Source organism: Dermacentor variabilis, chromosome 3 (assembly GCF_050947875.1).
Source record: "Dermacentor variabilis isolate Ectoservices chromosome 3, ASM5094787v1, whole genome shotgun sequence".
Lineage (NCBI taxonomy): Eukaryota > Metazoa > Arthropoda > Arachnida > Ixodida > Ixodidae > Dermacentor > Dermacentor variabilis.
The window spans coordinates 43,510,809-43,525,143 of NC_134570.1; positions in this window are offsets into that span (position 1 = coordinate 43,510,809).

Genomic DNA, 14,335 nt, shown 5'->3' on the forward strand with positions numbered 1-14,335 from the left:
ACAGAATGAATTACTGATTGGTAGCGCACACCAAAAGATGCGTAGTATGAGCCATATGAGTACTGATTTGCAGGGATGGTGAGATCACAGTGACCCATGTGACTATGAACAGCAGTTCATAGCAAGAATCACTAATTTGTTAGTCACTGCGCAACGTATAACGAATATGTACTTCTGAAGTGCAGCTTCTCCGCAGTGCAACGTAATAATGAACCTCACTGACACAAAACTAGCAAGTTGGAAACATGTCACTCGCACGAAAACACTAAAACCACGAAACTCAAGCTAAACAGTTATTGGTTTAATTTTGCGGATGATTTATCATAGTACCAGTACAACCAGATATGTATAGAACACGTCCATACATCTTCACTGCAGTACAAATTTTGTGCGATGAATTGTTAAACGTTTATCGCAGCTACCGAAACTGATGTGAACATACCGTAAAAACTTGAATTAAGTACCATGCAGTGAAGCGTTATCAGAAAACCTTCTAAACTCGAGTAAGCACATTGCACTTCCTCATGTTTTCGCGATGTTCGGTGTAATAAATATGTGGGTATGCTGCTGTGCAATGCTGCTGTAAAGCCCATTTGCAGACAACAATTATGCTTTGCAGCGAATAGCTCGGTCTGTTAGTCGGTTTTATTGTTGCCCACTAGTGGGTGTGTAAAGAGAGCACGAACAGAGAGGAATCATGAGGGCAAAACAATGGCTTAAAACACCACACCAGAAACATCTCTGAATGCCTGTAAGTACACCTATTAGACGGTTCAGTGCTCGTACTCTGACCGGAGAGGACGTGTACACGCGTGTTCCCCCCCCCCTCAATTAAGGAACTCTTATCCCCGATAGAGTTGAAGAGAGCCCCCTTTCAATCTCAATATGCTTCACTGCAAGTTGAATATGCTTCATGGCAATGCACATTGTATAATTCACCGCATAACAGATCTGTATTGTGGTGAAGATAAAGAAAATGTGTCGACAACCACTAAGAAACACATGCAAGACCCTTGTCCACGTGTGTATTTATTTATTTATTTATTTATTTATTTATTTATTTATTTATTTATTTATTACACTCAGGGCCAAAGGCATTAAAGAGGGGAGTGGATTAATTTGCAGCAAATGAGAAAGAAACACAAATGTAAGCAGTTAGAACGTTAGAGTATAAAAGCTTCTAATATTACAGTTTTAGCTAGGGTTAACGATGTCATGATAAATTGGTAGCAAACTAAGATAGCAAAGCCGTAAATACAAAATCACTCAGGTTATTGCGACTGCGATTGCGTTGATATACAGTAAACAACAACAACAAAATGTTTCAATTACACAATGTTAGCTAGAACTGCTCAACATCTTTGGTTATCGTAAATGTATACGACTTCACCAGGAAGATGGTTCCATTCCGTGGATGACCGCAGAAAAAATGACTGTAAAAAAGTTTTAGCGCGACATAATTCAAGACCAACTTAAAACGGTGGTCGATACGAGGCGATACGTATTGTGGCTGCCGAGTGAAATCATTGCGGAGTGTTGAATGATGGTATAATTTATGAAAAAGGATTAAACATGTAATTTTACGACGAGAATAAAGTATGGTAAGTGCACGGTTGCTTTTCATGACAGACACAATTGCAGTTCTGTTGTAATTACGTAAGATGAAAGGAACTGAATTATTTTGCATGAGTTCTAAAGAATTGATAAAGAGTCAGGATCCCAAACGGCGCATGCGTATTCAAGTTTCGGAGGTGTAGCCTTTTTAGGGATGAAGGGGCAGTTGATGAGTTACGGTGTACGTAGCCAAGCGTGAGGTTAGGTTATGTTACCCACGTAGTGGGTATGAACATTGCAAGATAAATTAGCAAAGATATGCACACCTAGGTATTTATAAGAGTGAACTAATCCCAAGGAAACATCATTTAGATAATATGCACGCATACAATTAGTTATTCGGGATACACGCATCACATTACATTTGCCAATGTTTAGTTGCATTAGCTAATGTTTCCATGAGTTAGCTACACTAATTAAATGAGATGTAAGGTGGTTAGCATCTTCTGCATTAGTGATTTCACGAAAGGTAACACAATCATCAGCAAATAAGTGAATGTTAGATGATAGTGAGGGAGGGAGGTCGTAAATGTAATTAAGAAACAAAAGAGACCCGAGTACTGAACCTAGAGGTACACCGGAAGTTACGCTTCGAAGTGGGGAGTTATGGCAGGTTGCAGTTACAAACTGTGAGCGATTAGATGGGAAGCATTCAATTCACTTCAGGATGTTAGCGTCAAGGTTTAACTGACTCAGTTTATAAAGTAGAAGTTTATGACAGACCTTATCAAATTATTTAGGGAAGTCTAAAAAAATGCAATCTGCAAATGACGATAGTTGCTGGGGACTTTAACGCCCCTCATAATGCATGGGGCTACGTCAGACGGACTGTAAAAGGAGAGAACCTGGCGAGGATCCTGGATGATCTTGCGTTTTCGGTAATCACGGACCCAGGGTTCCCCACTAGGCTGGGCACGTCAGTTGCGCGAGACACAACGCCTGATTTGGCCTGTGTAAGGAACGTAGGTAATGTAACGTGGGCCAATAAGCAGGAGAACCTGGGCAGTGACCACTTCATAGTAGCGGTAACGTTGACGGTGGAAGCCCGACCGGCCAGGGTATTTCGAGTCACGGACTGGGAGGAGTTCAGGAAACTTAGGAAGGAGCGAACGAGCACATTTTCCTCGTTTGACGAGGCTATCGAATCGCTAACAGAGGACGTCGAGAGGGCTACTAAGGTAGTACAAACAGAAGCGGAGGTCCCAAGAATGGATCCGCACCTAGCGCATCTGTTGGAGGCGAAATCGTCAATTCTGATGAGGTGGAAAACACAAAGGTTAAATCGTAGGCTGAGGAAAAAGGTTGCGGAGCTTAATAGAGAGATTGAGAGATATTGTGCGGAGCTCAATAGGCTACAATGGGACGAGGTCTGCGCGGCAGTAGACGGGTCCATGCGCTCAGGAGGGAAGTGGAACCTCCTCAAGCACCTCTTGGGTGACGCGCAGACAAAGCATAATCAAAAGCAAACACTTAGTAAAGTCATACACCGGCACAAACAGGAGGGAGGTACTGAAGAGTCACTTTTGAATGCGATCGCGGATAGATACCTTCCTATAGGGCCGACGCAGGAAGAGGATTATCCGCAGATCGAGTGCGCGACGGTAGAGGAACTGGACGCGCCTTTCACAGAATCAGAGATCAGGGCGGTGATCTACAATTTAAACAGCAGATCGGCTCCGGGTCCGGATAAAGTTTCTAACAGGCTATTACGAAACCTGGACGATAAAGCAGTGGAACTACTTACTAAGGAGGTCAACAGGGTATGGGAGACAGGACAGGTGCCTGACGGATGGAGGTCGGCTATAGTGACACTCATCCCTAAACCAGGAAAACCTCTTCATTTGGACAACATGAGGCCAATATCACTAACCTCGTGCATAGGCAAGGTAGCGGAGCACGCGATCTTGAACAGGGTTTCCGGGTACATAGAGCGCAAAAACCTCTTCCAACATAATATGGTTGGTTTTCGGCCCGGCCTATCGACGCAGGAGGTTATGCTAATGCTAAGGAAGCAAATCTTTGATAGCGGCACCCGGGACGTGAGAGGGATTCTCGCCCTGGATCTCACTAAGGCGTTCGACACAGTGTTTCATAGATACATTCTGCAAGCCACGGCTGGGATAGGCCTGGGAGTCAAATTCCAGGCCTTCGTCAGGTCCTTTCTCATGAATAGAACTGCTACTATTCAGATGGGGCAGATTCGGTCGAGCGTGTACGAATTGGGAGCTCGGGGTACCCCTCAGGGATCAGTCATCTCGCCACTGCTCTTCAATATAGTCATGAAGGGTCTATCAGATAGGCTGGGCGGCCTCCAGGGCATAGATCACGCACTTTACGCAGGTGACATCACGATCTGGTGCCCAAGGGGCTCCCTAGCTGAAATGGAGCAAGCTCTACAAGCGGCCTTGGACGAGACGGAGGCTTACCTCGCGGACACGGGTCTCAAGCTGTCTACGAGCTGTTGCTTTACAGACCCGCAAGGCAAGGGGTTCGGGGTCTGACACGCCTCCACCAGCTACCCATGGCATTATACGCGAATAATGGGCAGAAAATTCGCAGAGTCGACTCAGTTAAGATCCTAGGCCTGCTCATAGACGCGAGGGGCTGTAATGCCAGAACAATTACCCACGTTACAGCCAAACAGAGAATATGTTGCGGCTAATTGCTAGGGTGTCCAACCGAAAGAAGGGGTTAGGTGAAGACAACCTCCTTCGGATGTACAACGCGTTCCTCATGAGCCATATTAACTATGTGGCGTCAGCTCTAGTGTGGACAAAAACGGAAAAGACCAAATTAAATACACTCATGCGCAAGAGCATCAAGAAAGTGCTAGGCTTGCCTATTGCCACGAGCTCCGACAGGCTAGATCAACTCGGTATGCACAATAGCATAGACGAGATCATAGAGGCACAGGTCACTGCCCAGGTGGTTAGGCTATCGTCGACCCAAGCTGGCAGGCGAATTCTCGACGAGGTTGGCATGGCTCCTAGGATAATGGAGGACCGGCGTATAACATTGACACGAGAAACGAGGGCGACCTACCTGGTGAGGCCCTTCCCGCGGAACGTACATCCTCAGCATAACGAGGGTAGACGTAAAGCCCGTGCGCGAGCCATATTGAAGAAAGTTAGAGATGACAGAGACTCCGCGCTCTTTGTCGATGCGGCGCAGTACGGGAACAGGAGAGTGTTCGCGCTGTCGGTTGTAGACGGGCGGGGGGTGCTTCGGTCCTCGGCCTCGGTCAGAGCGGCCACCGCGAGTATAGCAGAGCAAATTGCGGTTGCGCTGGCCTTGTGTGATACAGAGCGTTCCTACATTTACACCGACTCGAGAGACGCAATCAGAGCTTTCGAGACGGGTAACCTCGCACGAGAAGCGGCCTCTATTTTAGAGAAAAGGGCTTACCCCGGTTTTCATTATATCACGTGGTTCCCCGCACACATGGGGACGAACGTTCTCGAGGGATTCCCAAACCTCAACGAGCTTGCCCACGACCGTGCGCGAGAACTCACGCGCCGCGACGGTCTGGAGGCTCCGGAGGGGCAGGAAGGGCCTCAGCAGAACGATCCACTCCTCACATTTAATGAAATCACTAAACATTACCAACTTGGTCGGAGAATTTATCCTCTGCCTCACCCGAAGCTCAGTAGAGGTCAGTCAGCTACACTTAGAATGCTGCAGACGGGATCTTTCCCGTCGCGGGGATTCCTCAGTAGGATGTACTCGGATGTGGACCCTAGTTGTCCCGACTGCACTGAAACCTTTTGCTCAATGGCTCACATGCTCTGGCGATGTCCCGCGTAGCCTAACGACTTCCTCTCCAGCGAAGCCGAATGGGAGGAGGCCATCAGAAGCACGGTACTCCGAAAGCAAGCCCAGGCTATCCAGAGGGCCCAGGAAAGCGCGGAGCGTCACGGCGTTCTGTCCTTTACGTGGGCGCGGCCTGCGGCTACAATGGCCTCCCGTTAGGAGGTCCTGGTAGCTCCTCAGGATTAAATAAAGTTCGTTGTATGTCTGTCTGTCTGTCTTTCTGCAAATGACGAACGATCGAGAACAGGATGCAATTTGTGCATAAAGATTGCAAGCTGAGTTTTCATGAAAATGTTTTTCTATATCCATGCTGAGCTGGTGTGAAAAATGCATTGGATAACACGAAGTTAACAAAGTGTTTGAAAATTGTATGTTTGAGCAATTTACAGCAAGTGCTTGAGAGTGAGATGGGGCGATAATTAGCTGTTAAATTCTTGTTACTTGACTTATGCAGTGGAACCACCTTCCCGATTTTTCATTGGCTAGGTTGGGTAGATGCATGCAGTGATTGCTGAACAAGTTTTGTTAGTATAATTAAGCTAACGACGTTGCTATATTTAAGAAATATTGAGTTAATACAGTCGTACCCAGGCGATGAGTGTTGGCTCAGTGAATCAAGTAATTTCGCAACGCCAGCCATATCCACGATCACTGAAGGCAGAAATACATAATCGTACTGGCGAGTAGGAGGTAGACGGTCATTGTAGGGGACAGAAAAATTTTGCACAAACGCATCATTAATGGTGGCAGTGCACTGATCCTTAGGTATGAGGATGCCTATTGAGTCTTCCAGAGTTAGGCGGTCATCATGTAAGGGGTTTATCACACCCGAAAACGTTTTAACATTAGTCTTTAACATTGATGGAAGTACGTTGGATAGAAAGTTAGATTTAGCATTTTTAGGGCTTTTACGTACGTGTCGAATGTGGACTTATAAGCAGACCAGCGTGTGGCAGTTGGCGAGTATTGTGCGCAGCGATATAGGCATTTTTTGCGGTTACATAGGCGTTTAAGATGGCATTTGTACCAAGGAGCGTCAGAATTGGATGTAATGACGCAGTATGGCATGTACGTTTCAGTTATTTCCTGAACTTTAGCGGAGAACATGATCCAATTGTGCTGAAGTAAACAATTTTCAATATTCAGTAGGGAAGTGTCGAGAAATGCAGTTCATTCATGATTTATGATGGTAAAGTTAGTGTTTTTGTAAATATGTATAGTTTTTCTGATTTTATTTGGTTTAGGGGTTGAAGCATTAATTGAACATGCAAGCAAGCAGTGATCGCTTATACCAGATAGGTGTGAAATCTTCGAGATTGTATCAGGGTGGGATGTCAAACCCAGGTCAAGTGTGCTTGCGGCAATATAAGCTACACATGTAGGTGTGTTACTAGTTGTGACAATCTAAAAACTCGTTAGCTTGTGCCAAAAAGGGAGAGCGTGAAGAAGCTTGATCATTCCAGGTTATGTTCGGAAAAAGAAAATCACCCTGAAGTAGGATGGGAGATGAAGAAAATAGCGTGCAAAGAAGGTTTGTACTTTAGTGTAGGTCAATGAAAAACGTAGGTTGTGCAGAAGGTGATCGATAGCACCATCTGTGATGAATTTTTGTGACCAAGAGTTACGGAAACCCAGACAGCCTCTAGATCATCGCTCGTACAGACAAGAGAAGATGGAATCTCATTTGAAATTGCCGAAAGGATGCCACCTCCTCTGCGTGCAGTACGATCGCAGCAGTGAACACGAAATAGCACAGCACCGTGAAACAATTCTGTGTCAGTGACATGCGCAGGCAACCATGCTTCAGTAAGTGCAATGGTTTTTGCAGAACATGTGTCAATTGCAGAAGATAAAGAATCATATTTGTTGGAGGTGCTTCTGACGTTGAATATAAAACTGAAACTTGAGTAAATGAAGAAAGTGAACCACTACCCCTCGCGCTTTCCTAAATCGGAGGACGTGGTGGAACAGAATATGTACGCGCTACTTTATCACTATGTCGCTTGAGTTGTTCAATGTGATCTGAGTTGGCGCTGTACATGTATGATTTCCCGTTCAGGATTATTGCAATTTAAAAGGTTCAGAAGAGGCTCGGCTCTTACTGAATACTATCAGTTTTCTTCGCGCGGTTTGTGTAGCAACGAAAAAAATCGTAAATTAGATTGATGTTCTGATGCTTGAATTAGCTGCGCAGAGACAGTAGTTTTTCTTTGGTTTTGAAGTGTGCCAACTTCACAATAACAGGACGGCATTTATTAGGCGTATAGGAATCTAGTTGGCGCGCACGTTGGATTGCGTCTGCAGGAAGTGGGTCGGTAATACTACTAATTAATGTGCTTATATTCGATTCTGTTTGTTGCCATGTCTCATTGTTATCAGGGAGACCATGGAAAGTTAAACTGTCGCGGCGCGACCGATCTTCCGATTCCTTTAAACGAGACTCAAAAAGATTATTGCGACTGCTAACTTCTTCAATTGTTTTCGTTACGCTGGAAACTTTCAGGCTGACATTATCAACGTTCTGCAACTTTTCCTCCAGTGCATCTAGCCTTTTCATAATACCAGAAACTTTTGATTCCAGTGATTTTTGTCCAGTTCTTATGGCCTTAACATCAGCAGTAATCTCGGCCAGGAACTTTGACGTTTGTAAGGAACGCATGTGCAATATATATATATATATATATATATATATATATATATATATATATATATATATATATATATATTCGAAAACATGCTTTACCGCACTACATTTTGTACAATTCAGCCCATAAAATGTCTATATTGCGGTGAAGCTAATTCAAGCAAATTTGTCGGCCATAATGAGGTGCATACAAGACCTTGCCCACGTGTGGATTTATGTGAGCTATGACTAGGATGGACTGTCAGTGACTGTGACATATTCTACATCTAGCTCCTCTCTCTCTCTCTCTCTCTCTCTCTCTCGTTCAAGAGAAAATTAAATTGCATCTTTGCATCTTTAATTGCATCTTTCTGCAAATTTAATTGCATAATTGCAAAACACCATTGAGCGCCTCCCCTGCCAGTGAACCCACTTTGATGTCCAATGTCATCCCCTTTAGACTGTACCGAGCCGACTGGATAGTTGACCTTTCACAGAGGCTAGGATCCTGGGTGCTTGGCCATATCAACAAATAAAGCTATACCATATCAACAAAGAAAGCTATACATTCTCTAATAACTTTATAAAATAAACGAATCTGAAAAGACACTTACAGACGCCCTCTGTCCACGAAAACTCCACCAAAAAGGAAAAGGAAAAAGGAAACGAGACATTTGCTTGAGCTTTGACAAAGTTTTATCAGGCATTTCTGCTTTCATGGCCTCAGCAATAAAATAAAGTCGCATAAGTAATACAATATTACTTATGCTGCAATGGTGTTTTTACTGTCTATTTGCTTGTGTTAGTATGTGAGTTTTATGTAGTTTTATAGGTGCAACAAAGTACTAAATTTTTGTTATAGTTTGTGTTGAAAGGTTTCAATAATGGGGGTTGTTACTATTACCCTAGCTGTATTGTGTGTGCCACGTTACCAGAGAATCCTGCCAACCTTTAATTCACCTTTCCAGTGCAACATGTCCTAATAAAGCCATATGTTTACATTGGGTTATTATATGTAGGTAAGCCTTTTCACCTTCATATAAGATTAGCTTTGTCAACAGCAGATGCACTAAAGCTGCACACTCTTGCTACCGACTTCGCATATTGCGACTGAATAAATAAAGGAAAACAGGTCTTAACAGAGAACTTTTAAAGAGTGTATTTAAATACTTGCGCAATCTTCTTTTCGGAAAGACCATGTGGTGCCTACTGGTGTAGAGATGCAGCTTGGCAAGTAAGAAACTGATGTGCTTTTATCTAAAAATAAAATTTATTGATGTTTTGTGGGACAAGGTGCCTCGTCTCTCAATTTTTTGCCATTACGTCAGCTTTGAAAACTTGGCAGAATCTTTAATCTAGGCGCATTAGAAAACACCTTGACACTAGATGAATGTAACGCTTAATGTCATTGAACGAGAGGTGCTGAATATAATTCGATGAATACAGCAGAATGAAATGCAGGCGCTTAGATGGAAAATCAGGTAAGCAATTTACCAAACATGTTATGAATTCAAGCAGCTGACATTTAACAGAATAAGAAAGCCATGGAGCAAGTCTCCGGCTTGCAGTGCAAGGGTGATTCCCTTGCCTAACCTAACCTCCCTTTATGTTATCGCTGTATTCATGGTAGAGACGGGACCGTTCAACCTTGCACACTGTAACACTCTGTATATCTCTTTCAAATCTTCTTGTACCAACATGTACAAACTGCATGTTGGAAACAGTAAAATGTATTGTAGTAGTATAACGCCAGTAGTAAAACAGTATTGTCCTACAAACAGTTTCCATGTTTATTGGATTCTCATTTTAACAGCTGACTTTAAACTTCCACACTGAGAGCTAGGTGAATTAGTGCACTTTTGAGACTAGAAACAGTGCACAAAGTATGAAGGACAATGAAAACGCAACAGGAGCACTGACTTGCAACTGAATTTGTTATTCAGGTATATATACAAGAACACACCCGCCGTGGTTGCTCAGTGGCTATGGTGTTAGGCTGCTGAGCACGAGGTCGCGGGATTGAATTCCGGCCACGGCGGCCGCATTTCGATGGGGGCGAAATGCGAAAAAACCCGTGTACTTAGATTTAGGTGCACGTTAAAGAACCCCAGGTGGTCAAAGTTTCCGGAGTCCCTCACTACGGCGTGCCTCATAATCAGAAAGTGGTTTTGGCACGTAAAACCCCAATACCCACACACCAGGCAATGTGAAGAAATGTATGTAGAGGAGCAGAGAATGTAGAGAGGAAGGTCCAGGTGCTGTTCAGAAGATAAACCATTTATCTAAACACGTGCACAGGGTATAAATGATAGCATTCCTATGCATGTGCTACAGAATGACAATCGCCACAAAAACCCATCGCATTACTATTACTTCCACAGGTAATTTTCATTGCTGCTATGGAATGGCTGTCTCGCTGCACCACTATATATAGTAACTAAGACACTGGGCACTTCAACTGATTCATGAAAGCGGGTTGGGCACTAGCCGAACTAAAGCAGCGGCACTCCACACACTGTTTTTTGTCTACTTGGGTGCACCTTTCGAGTCCGACGAATAGAGTTAAGATTTATAGTCTGAGTAGTTTAGCTTGAATAAGTTGTGGAGTAGCATATACAAAAACTTCATACGCTGCAGTTTCGCTCGGCTTCCCAGAGTGTGAAGGCCTGCACATTGTGAAAGCTCAGTCGGTGAATCGGCACGCTTGTACCGGTTATAAAAGAAAACGGACAGTTTTCCTTAGAATCATTTCGAGTGTCTGGATGTTATTTTTCGCGCGTTGAAAGCAAAATATATTCGCATATTATAAGATCGGCTGAATAAGCGTGACGTACGCAAGGTATTTAGTTTCAAATGCCCAATGACGCAAGTCTCTCTCTCGAGAAACGAGAAAGAAGTTTCCGCATTGCGTTCCTGGTTACCTGTTGAATATACGCAGTCCACTTAGAGTCGGAAGAAATGACGGGTCCTAAACAACGATGCTCGGAAACACTTGGGATGTTGGCATTGTTAATAAAATGAGAATAATCTATTTTTCTTTTTTTCTTTGTAACAGGCACTGAAACCGTCTTTTTTTTTCTAAATTGATTGGCATCTGCCAATGCTTGCACCACTGCCCAACTTCATTTAATGCGTTATTGGGTGTAATGTGGTCATCAGTGTTCTGCATTTCTTGGTAAAGCACACAGTCATCTGCAAACAGTAAGATTTTAGCGTTAACTTCTTTCGCAATATCATTTATGAAGAGTAAAAAAAGGACGGGAGCCAGAACAGCGCCCTGAGGTACATCGGAGACAACTGGAACAGGATCAAGAAAATGGTCTCCAAGATGCACAAACTGCCTCCTGTTGGACAAATAATCACTCACCCAGCAAGTCACCGGCCAATCTCCGAGTATGTTCGTAAACTTGAAAATTAGTCTCGCATGAGAGACGCGGTCAAAGGCTTTTGATAAATCCAGAAAGAGCATATCAATTTGAGACTGGTTGTTAAGGTCTTGTGCAAGGTGATGAGTGATTTCTATTGGTTGAGTAACAGTGGATAAACCACTACGGAAGCCGTGCTGGTTTGGATGAAGGATATGATTAGTTTCTACAAATTATGTAATGAACTTCAAGATAATATGTTTAAGCATTCTACAAGTCAAAAATATAGGCCAGTAGTTTGCTGGCGATGAAATTGTTCCTTATTTATGAACTGGAACACTTTTAGCAATTTTCCACTGGGCTGGGGGGCTTGATTTTGAATATATCAGATGCCAATACTTGCTGATAGGTTCTGCATACAGATTTAAGAATTCGTGTGGAATTCTATCAGGGCCGCTGCATTTTTGTACGTCGATATTTAATAACATAGAAAATATACCAGTTTCGGAAACAATTGGAGAGCCAGCTGGTTTTCTCTGTTGATTACCAAAGGTAAATGGGTATGGGTATGCTGGAACATCTACATAATGAGTAAACACCGTCTGCAAGTAGTTACTAGAAGCATCTGCTGTGCCTTTATTTCCCACGGGGGACGTTACGCGGGTGCTGTTTTGAGAGTGAATGTAACGACAACGTTCGTTAGTTAGTAAGTGAATGTTTACAAGTTTATACGGTCGATAAAACAACTATCCTAACTTCGTATAACTATCTACTAATTTGTTATCGCAATCGGGGCTCTGCCTGTCGGGCAAAACAGCGACTTTTTTTGTTAATTGAATGTTTTGTGCTACTACTACTACTACTACTACTACTACTACTACTACTACTGCTACTACTGCTACTACTGCTGCTACTACTACTACTACTACTACTACTACTACTACTACTACTACTACTACTACTTCTTCTTCTTCTACTTCTTCTTCTTCTTCTTCTTTCCGAGGCTGTCGCTGTGCTATCTATCCAGGACGCCAGCAGATCGCAGGGCGAGGGTGAATTAATCGACAACTTGAACCACAGGGACCGTGAATATGGTATCAGATCCCGAACTCAGAGACAGCGCTACCTGGCAGCTTTGAATTCGAACGTGCCCTTGTTTCTTAGTGGAACGGTCCAACCCACTCTGGGGGATCGGCCATGAATCAGGTGATGATCGAAAAGACTGCTGTGATTTCTTTTCACATTTTTCTTTCATTAAAACTGCACGAGACTTCTTGAGACCTCTTCCTCTTCGGTAGGAGGACTGCCTTACTATGGCGAATGAGTTGTGCAGAAATTCGCAAGATGGAGAGGAATTCATGAATCCGCAAGCCTTCTTAGCTTCGTGCACTATGCCATTGGGTGGACGACAATTTTCTCCTTTTAACTGCTTGGCGTATTCATTTTAATATGCCGTAAACGTCGACGGGAAAGAGGAAGAAGCCGCGCGTTCCACGCCTGTCCCGTCATTGGATTGGAACGATAAAGACATAACGGCGTGCGCTCCCTTTAACTGTGCGAGCCGAATCCGTTTCTCTGACAAGTACAGTCGAGCATGCAAGCGGGCCACGAAAGCAAGAAGCCGAGCAAGTCCCGGCCGAGGAAAAGTCGCTCGCCCAAGCTCAGCCCGCGGCAAGGTTCCCTCGCGGAGCAGCTGCCGGGATACCTTCCCAAGGGCCGCGTATCGCCCACGAGCTACGTTCCTCCGACGTCGCGCACCGCCGGACAAGCAACGGATGAAAGCGAATCGCCGCCGCGCAGCGACTTGCGCACGGATTCGCCGAGGAAGCTCAAGGATATACCGAGCTATCGCGGATCGCCCAGCGGCTTGGCTTCACCCAGCGGCGGTAACAAGGAACGCGCGTCGCTCCACGGGCGGCTACGGTCATCGAAGCACTCGGCTAAAGAGGCCCCCAGAATGTCGCCTGGCCAGTCGCAGGTGGAGTCGCTGAGAGATTCGTCCGTGTTGTCGCCTCTGGAATGCGCCTCACCGGCCTCAGGGGGGTCCATGTCTCCCAGGCTGGAGCAAACTCTTGCGGCCAGTGGTCGCGGCACGCCAAGTAGTCGCGCTTCTTCCAGAAAGCGCGGCGTATCTGCTGGTCGCGTGAGTTGGCACCAAGAGCACCCGGGACACCGTGCGGAGGTGACCGCTTGCGACGAGGGCCAAGCGAGGGCGCCGTCATTCTATCAGTGGCTCGTTAGCCGCCTGCCGTCGAGGTCTGGACGCAGGGGCATGGCCCAGGAGCGCGGTCCGGATGCCGACCCCGAGACGCCCGATCCCAGGTCACGCATCAGCGAGATCAGCAATGCGCGAGCGTACTCGAAGGCCACGAACAGCGTGTCCGGCCCGGACGCACCGGTCATGGCCCGGTCTTTGCTGCGGGCGGACTTCTGTACCGCGCTGCTTGCGGTCGCGGTGGTGGCCTTGGCGACCTCCTTAATATGGGTGTTATTCGTGGGCGGTGGCGACCGGCACCCTGTAGCCGCGGCGGCTCAGCGCTGCGTCACAGACAGCTGCGTCAAGTACGAGAAGCTGCTGTCTCTGACTATGGACGAGGACGCACGACCGTGCGACGACTTTTACCAGCACGTGTGCGGATCGTTGATACGCATGGGTCGAAAGCCGATCTGCGAGCAAAACTGGATCAGGTTCCTGAACGGCGTCGCCAAGCGCGTCACGGCGTTCGGCGCGAGTAACGGGGCACCCGATTCGGCAGGTCTCTTTACGAACAACGCGCCCCGTGTGGAGAACAAGGCTCTGACCAGCATCCAAGCCTGCCTCTCCCCCTTGGAGCGCGACAACGTGCAAGAAGTGAAAGATGTTTTGGCGGCTGCGGGCCTCCCGTGGCCCGATCGTCGCGCTCGACCTGACATTCTGAATTCC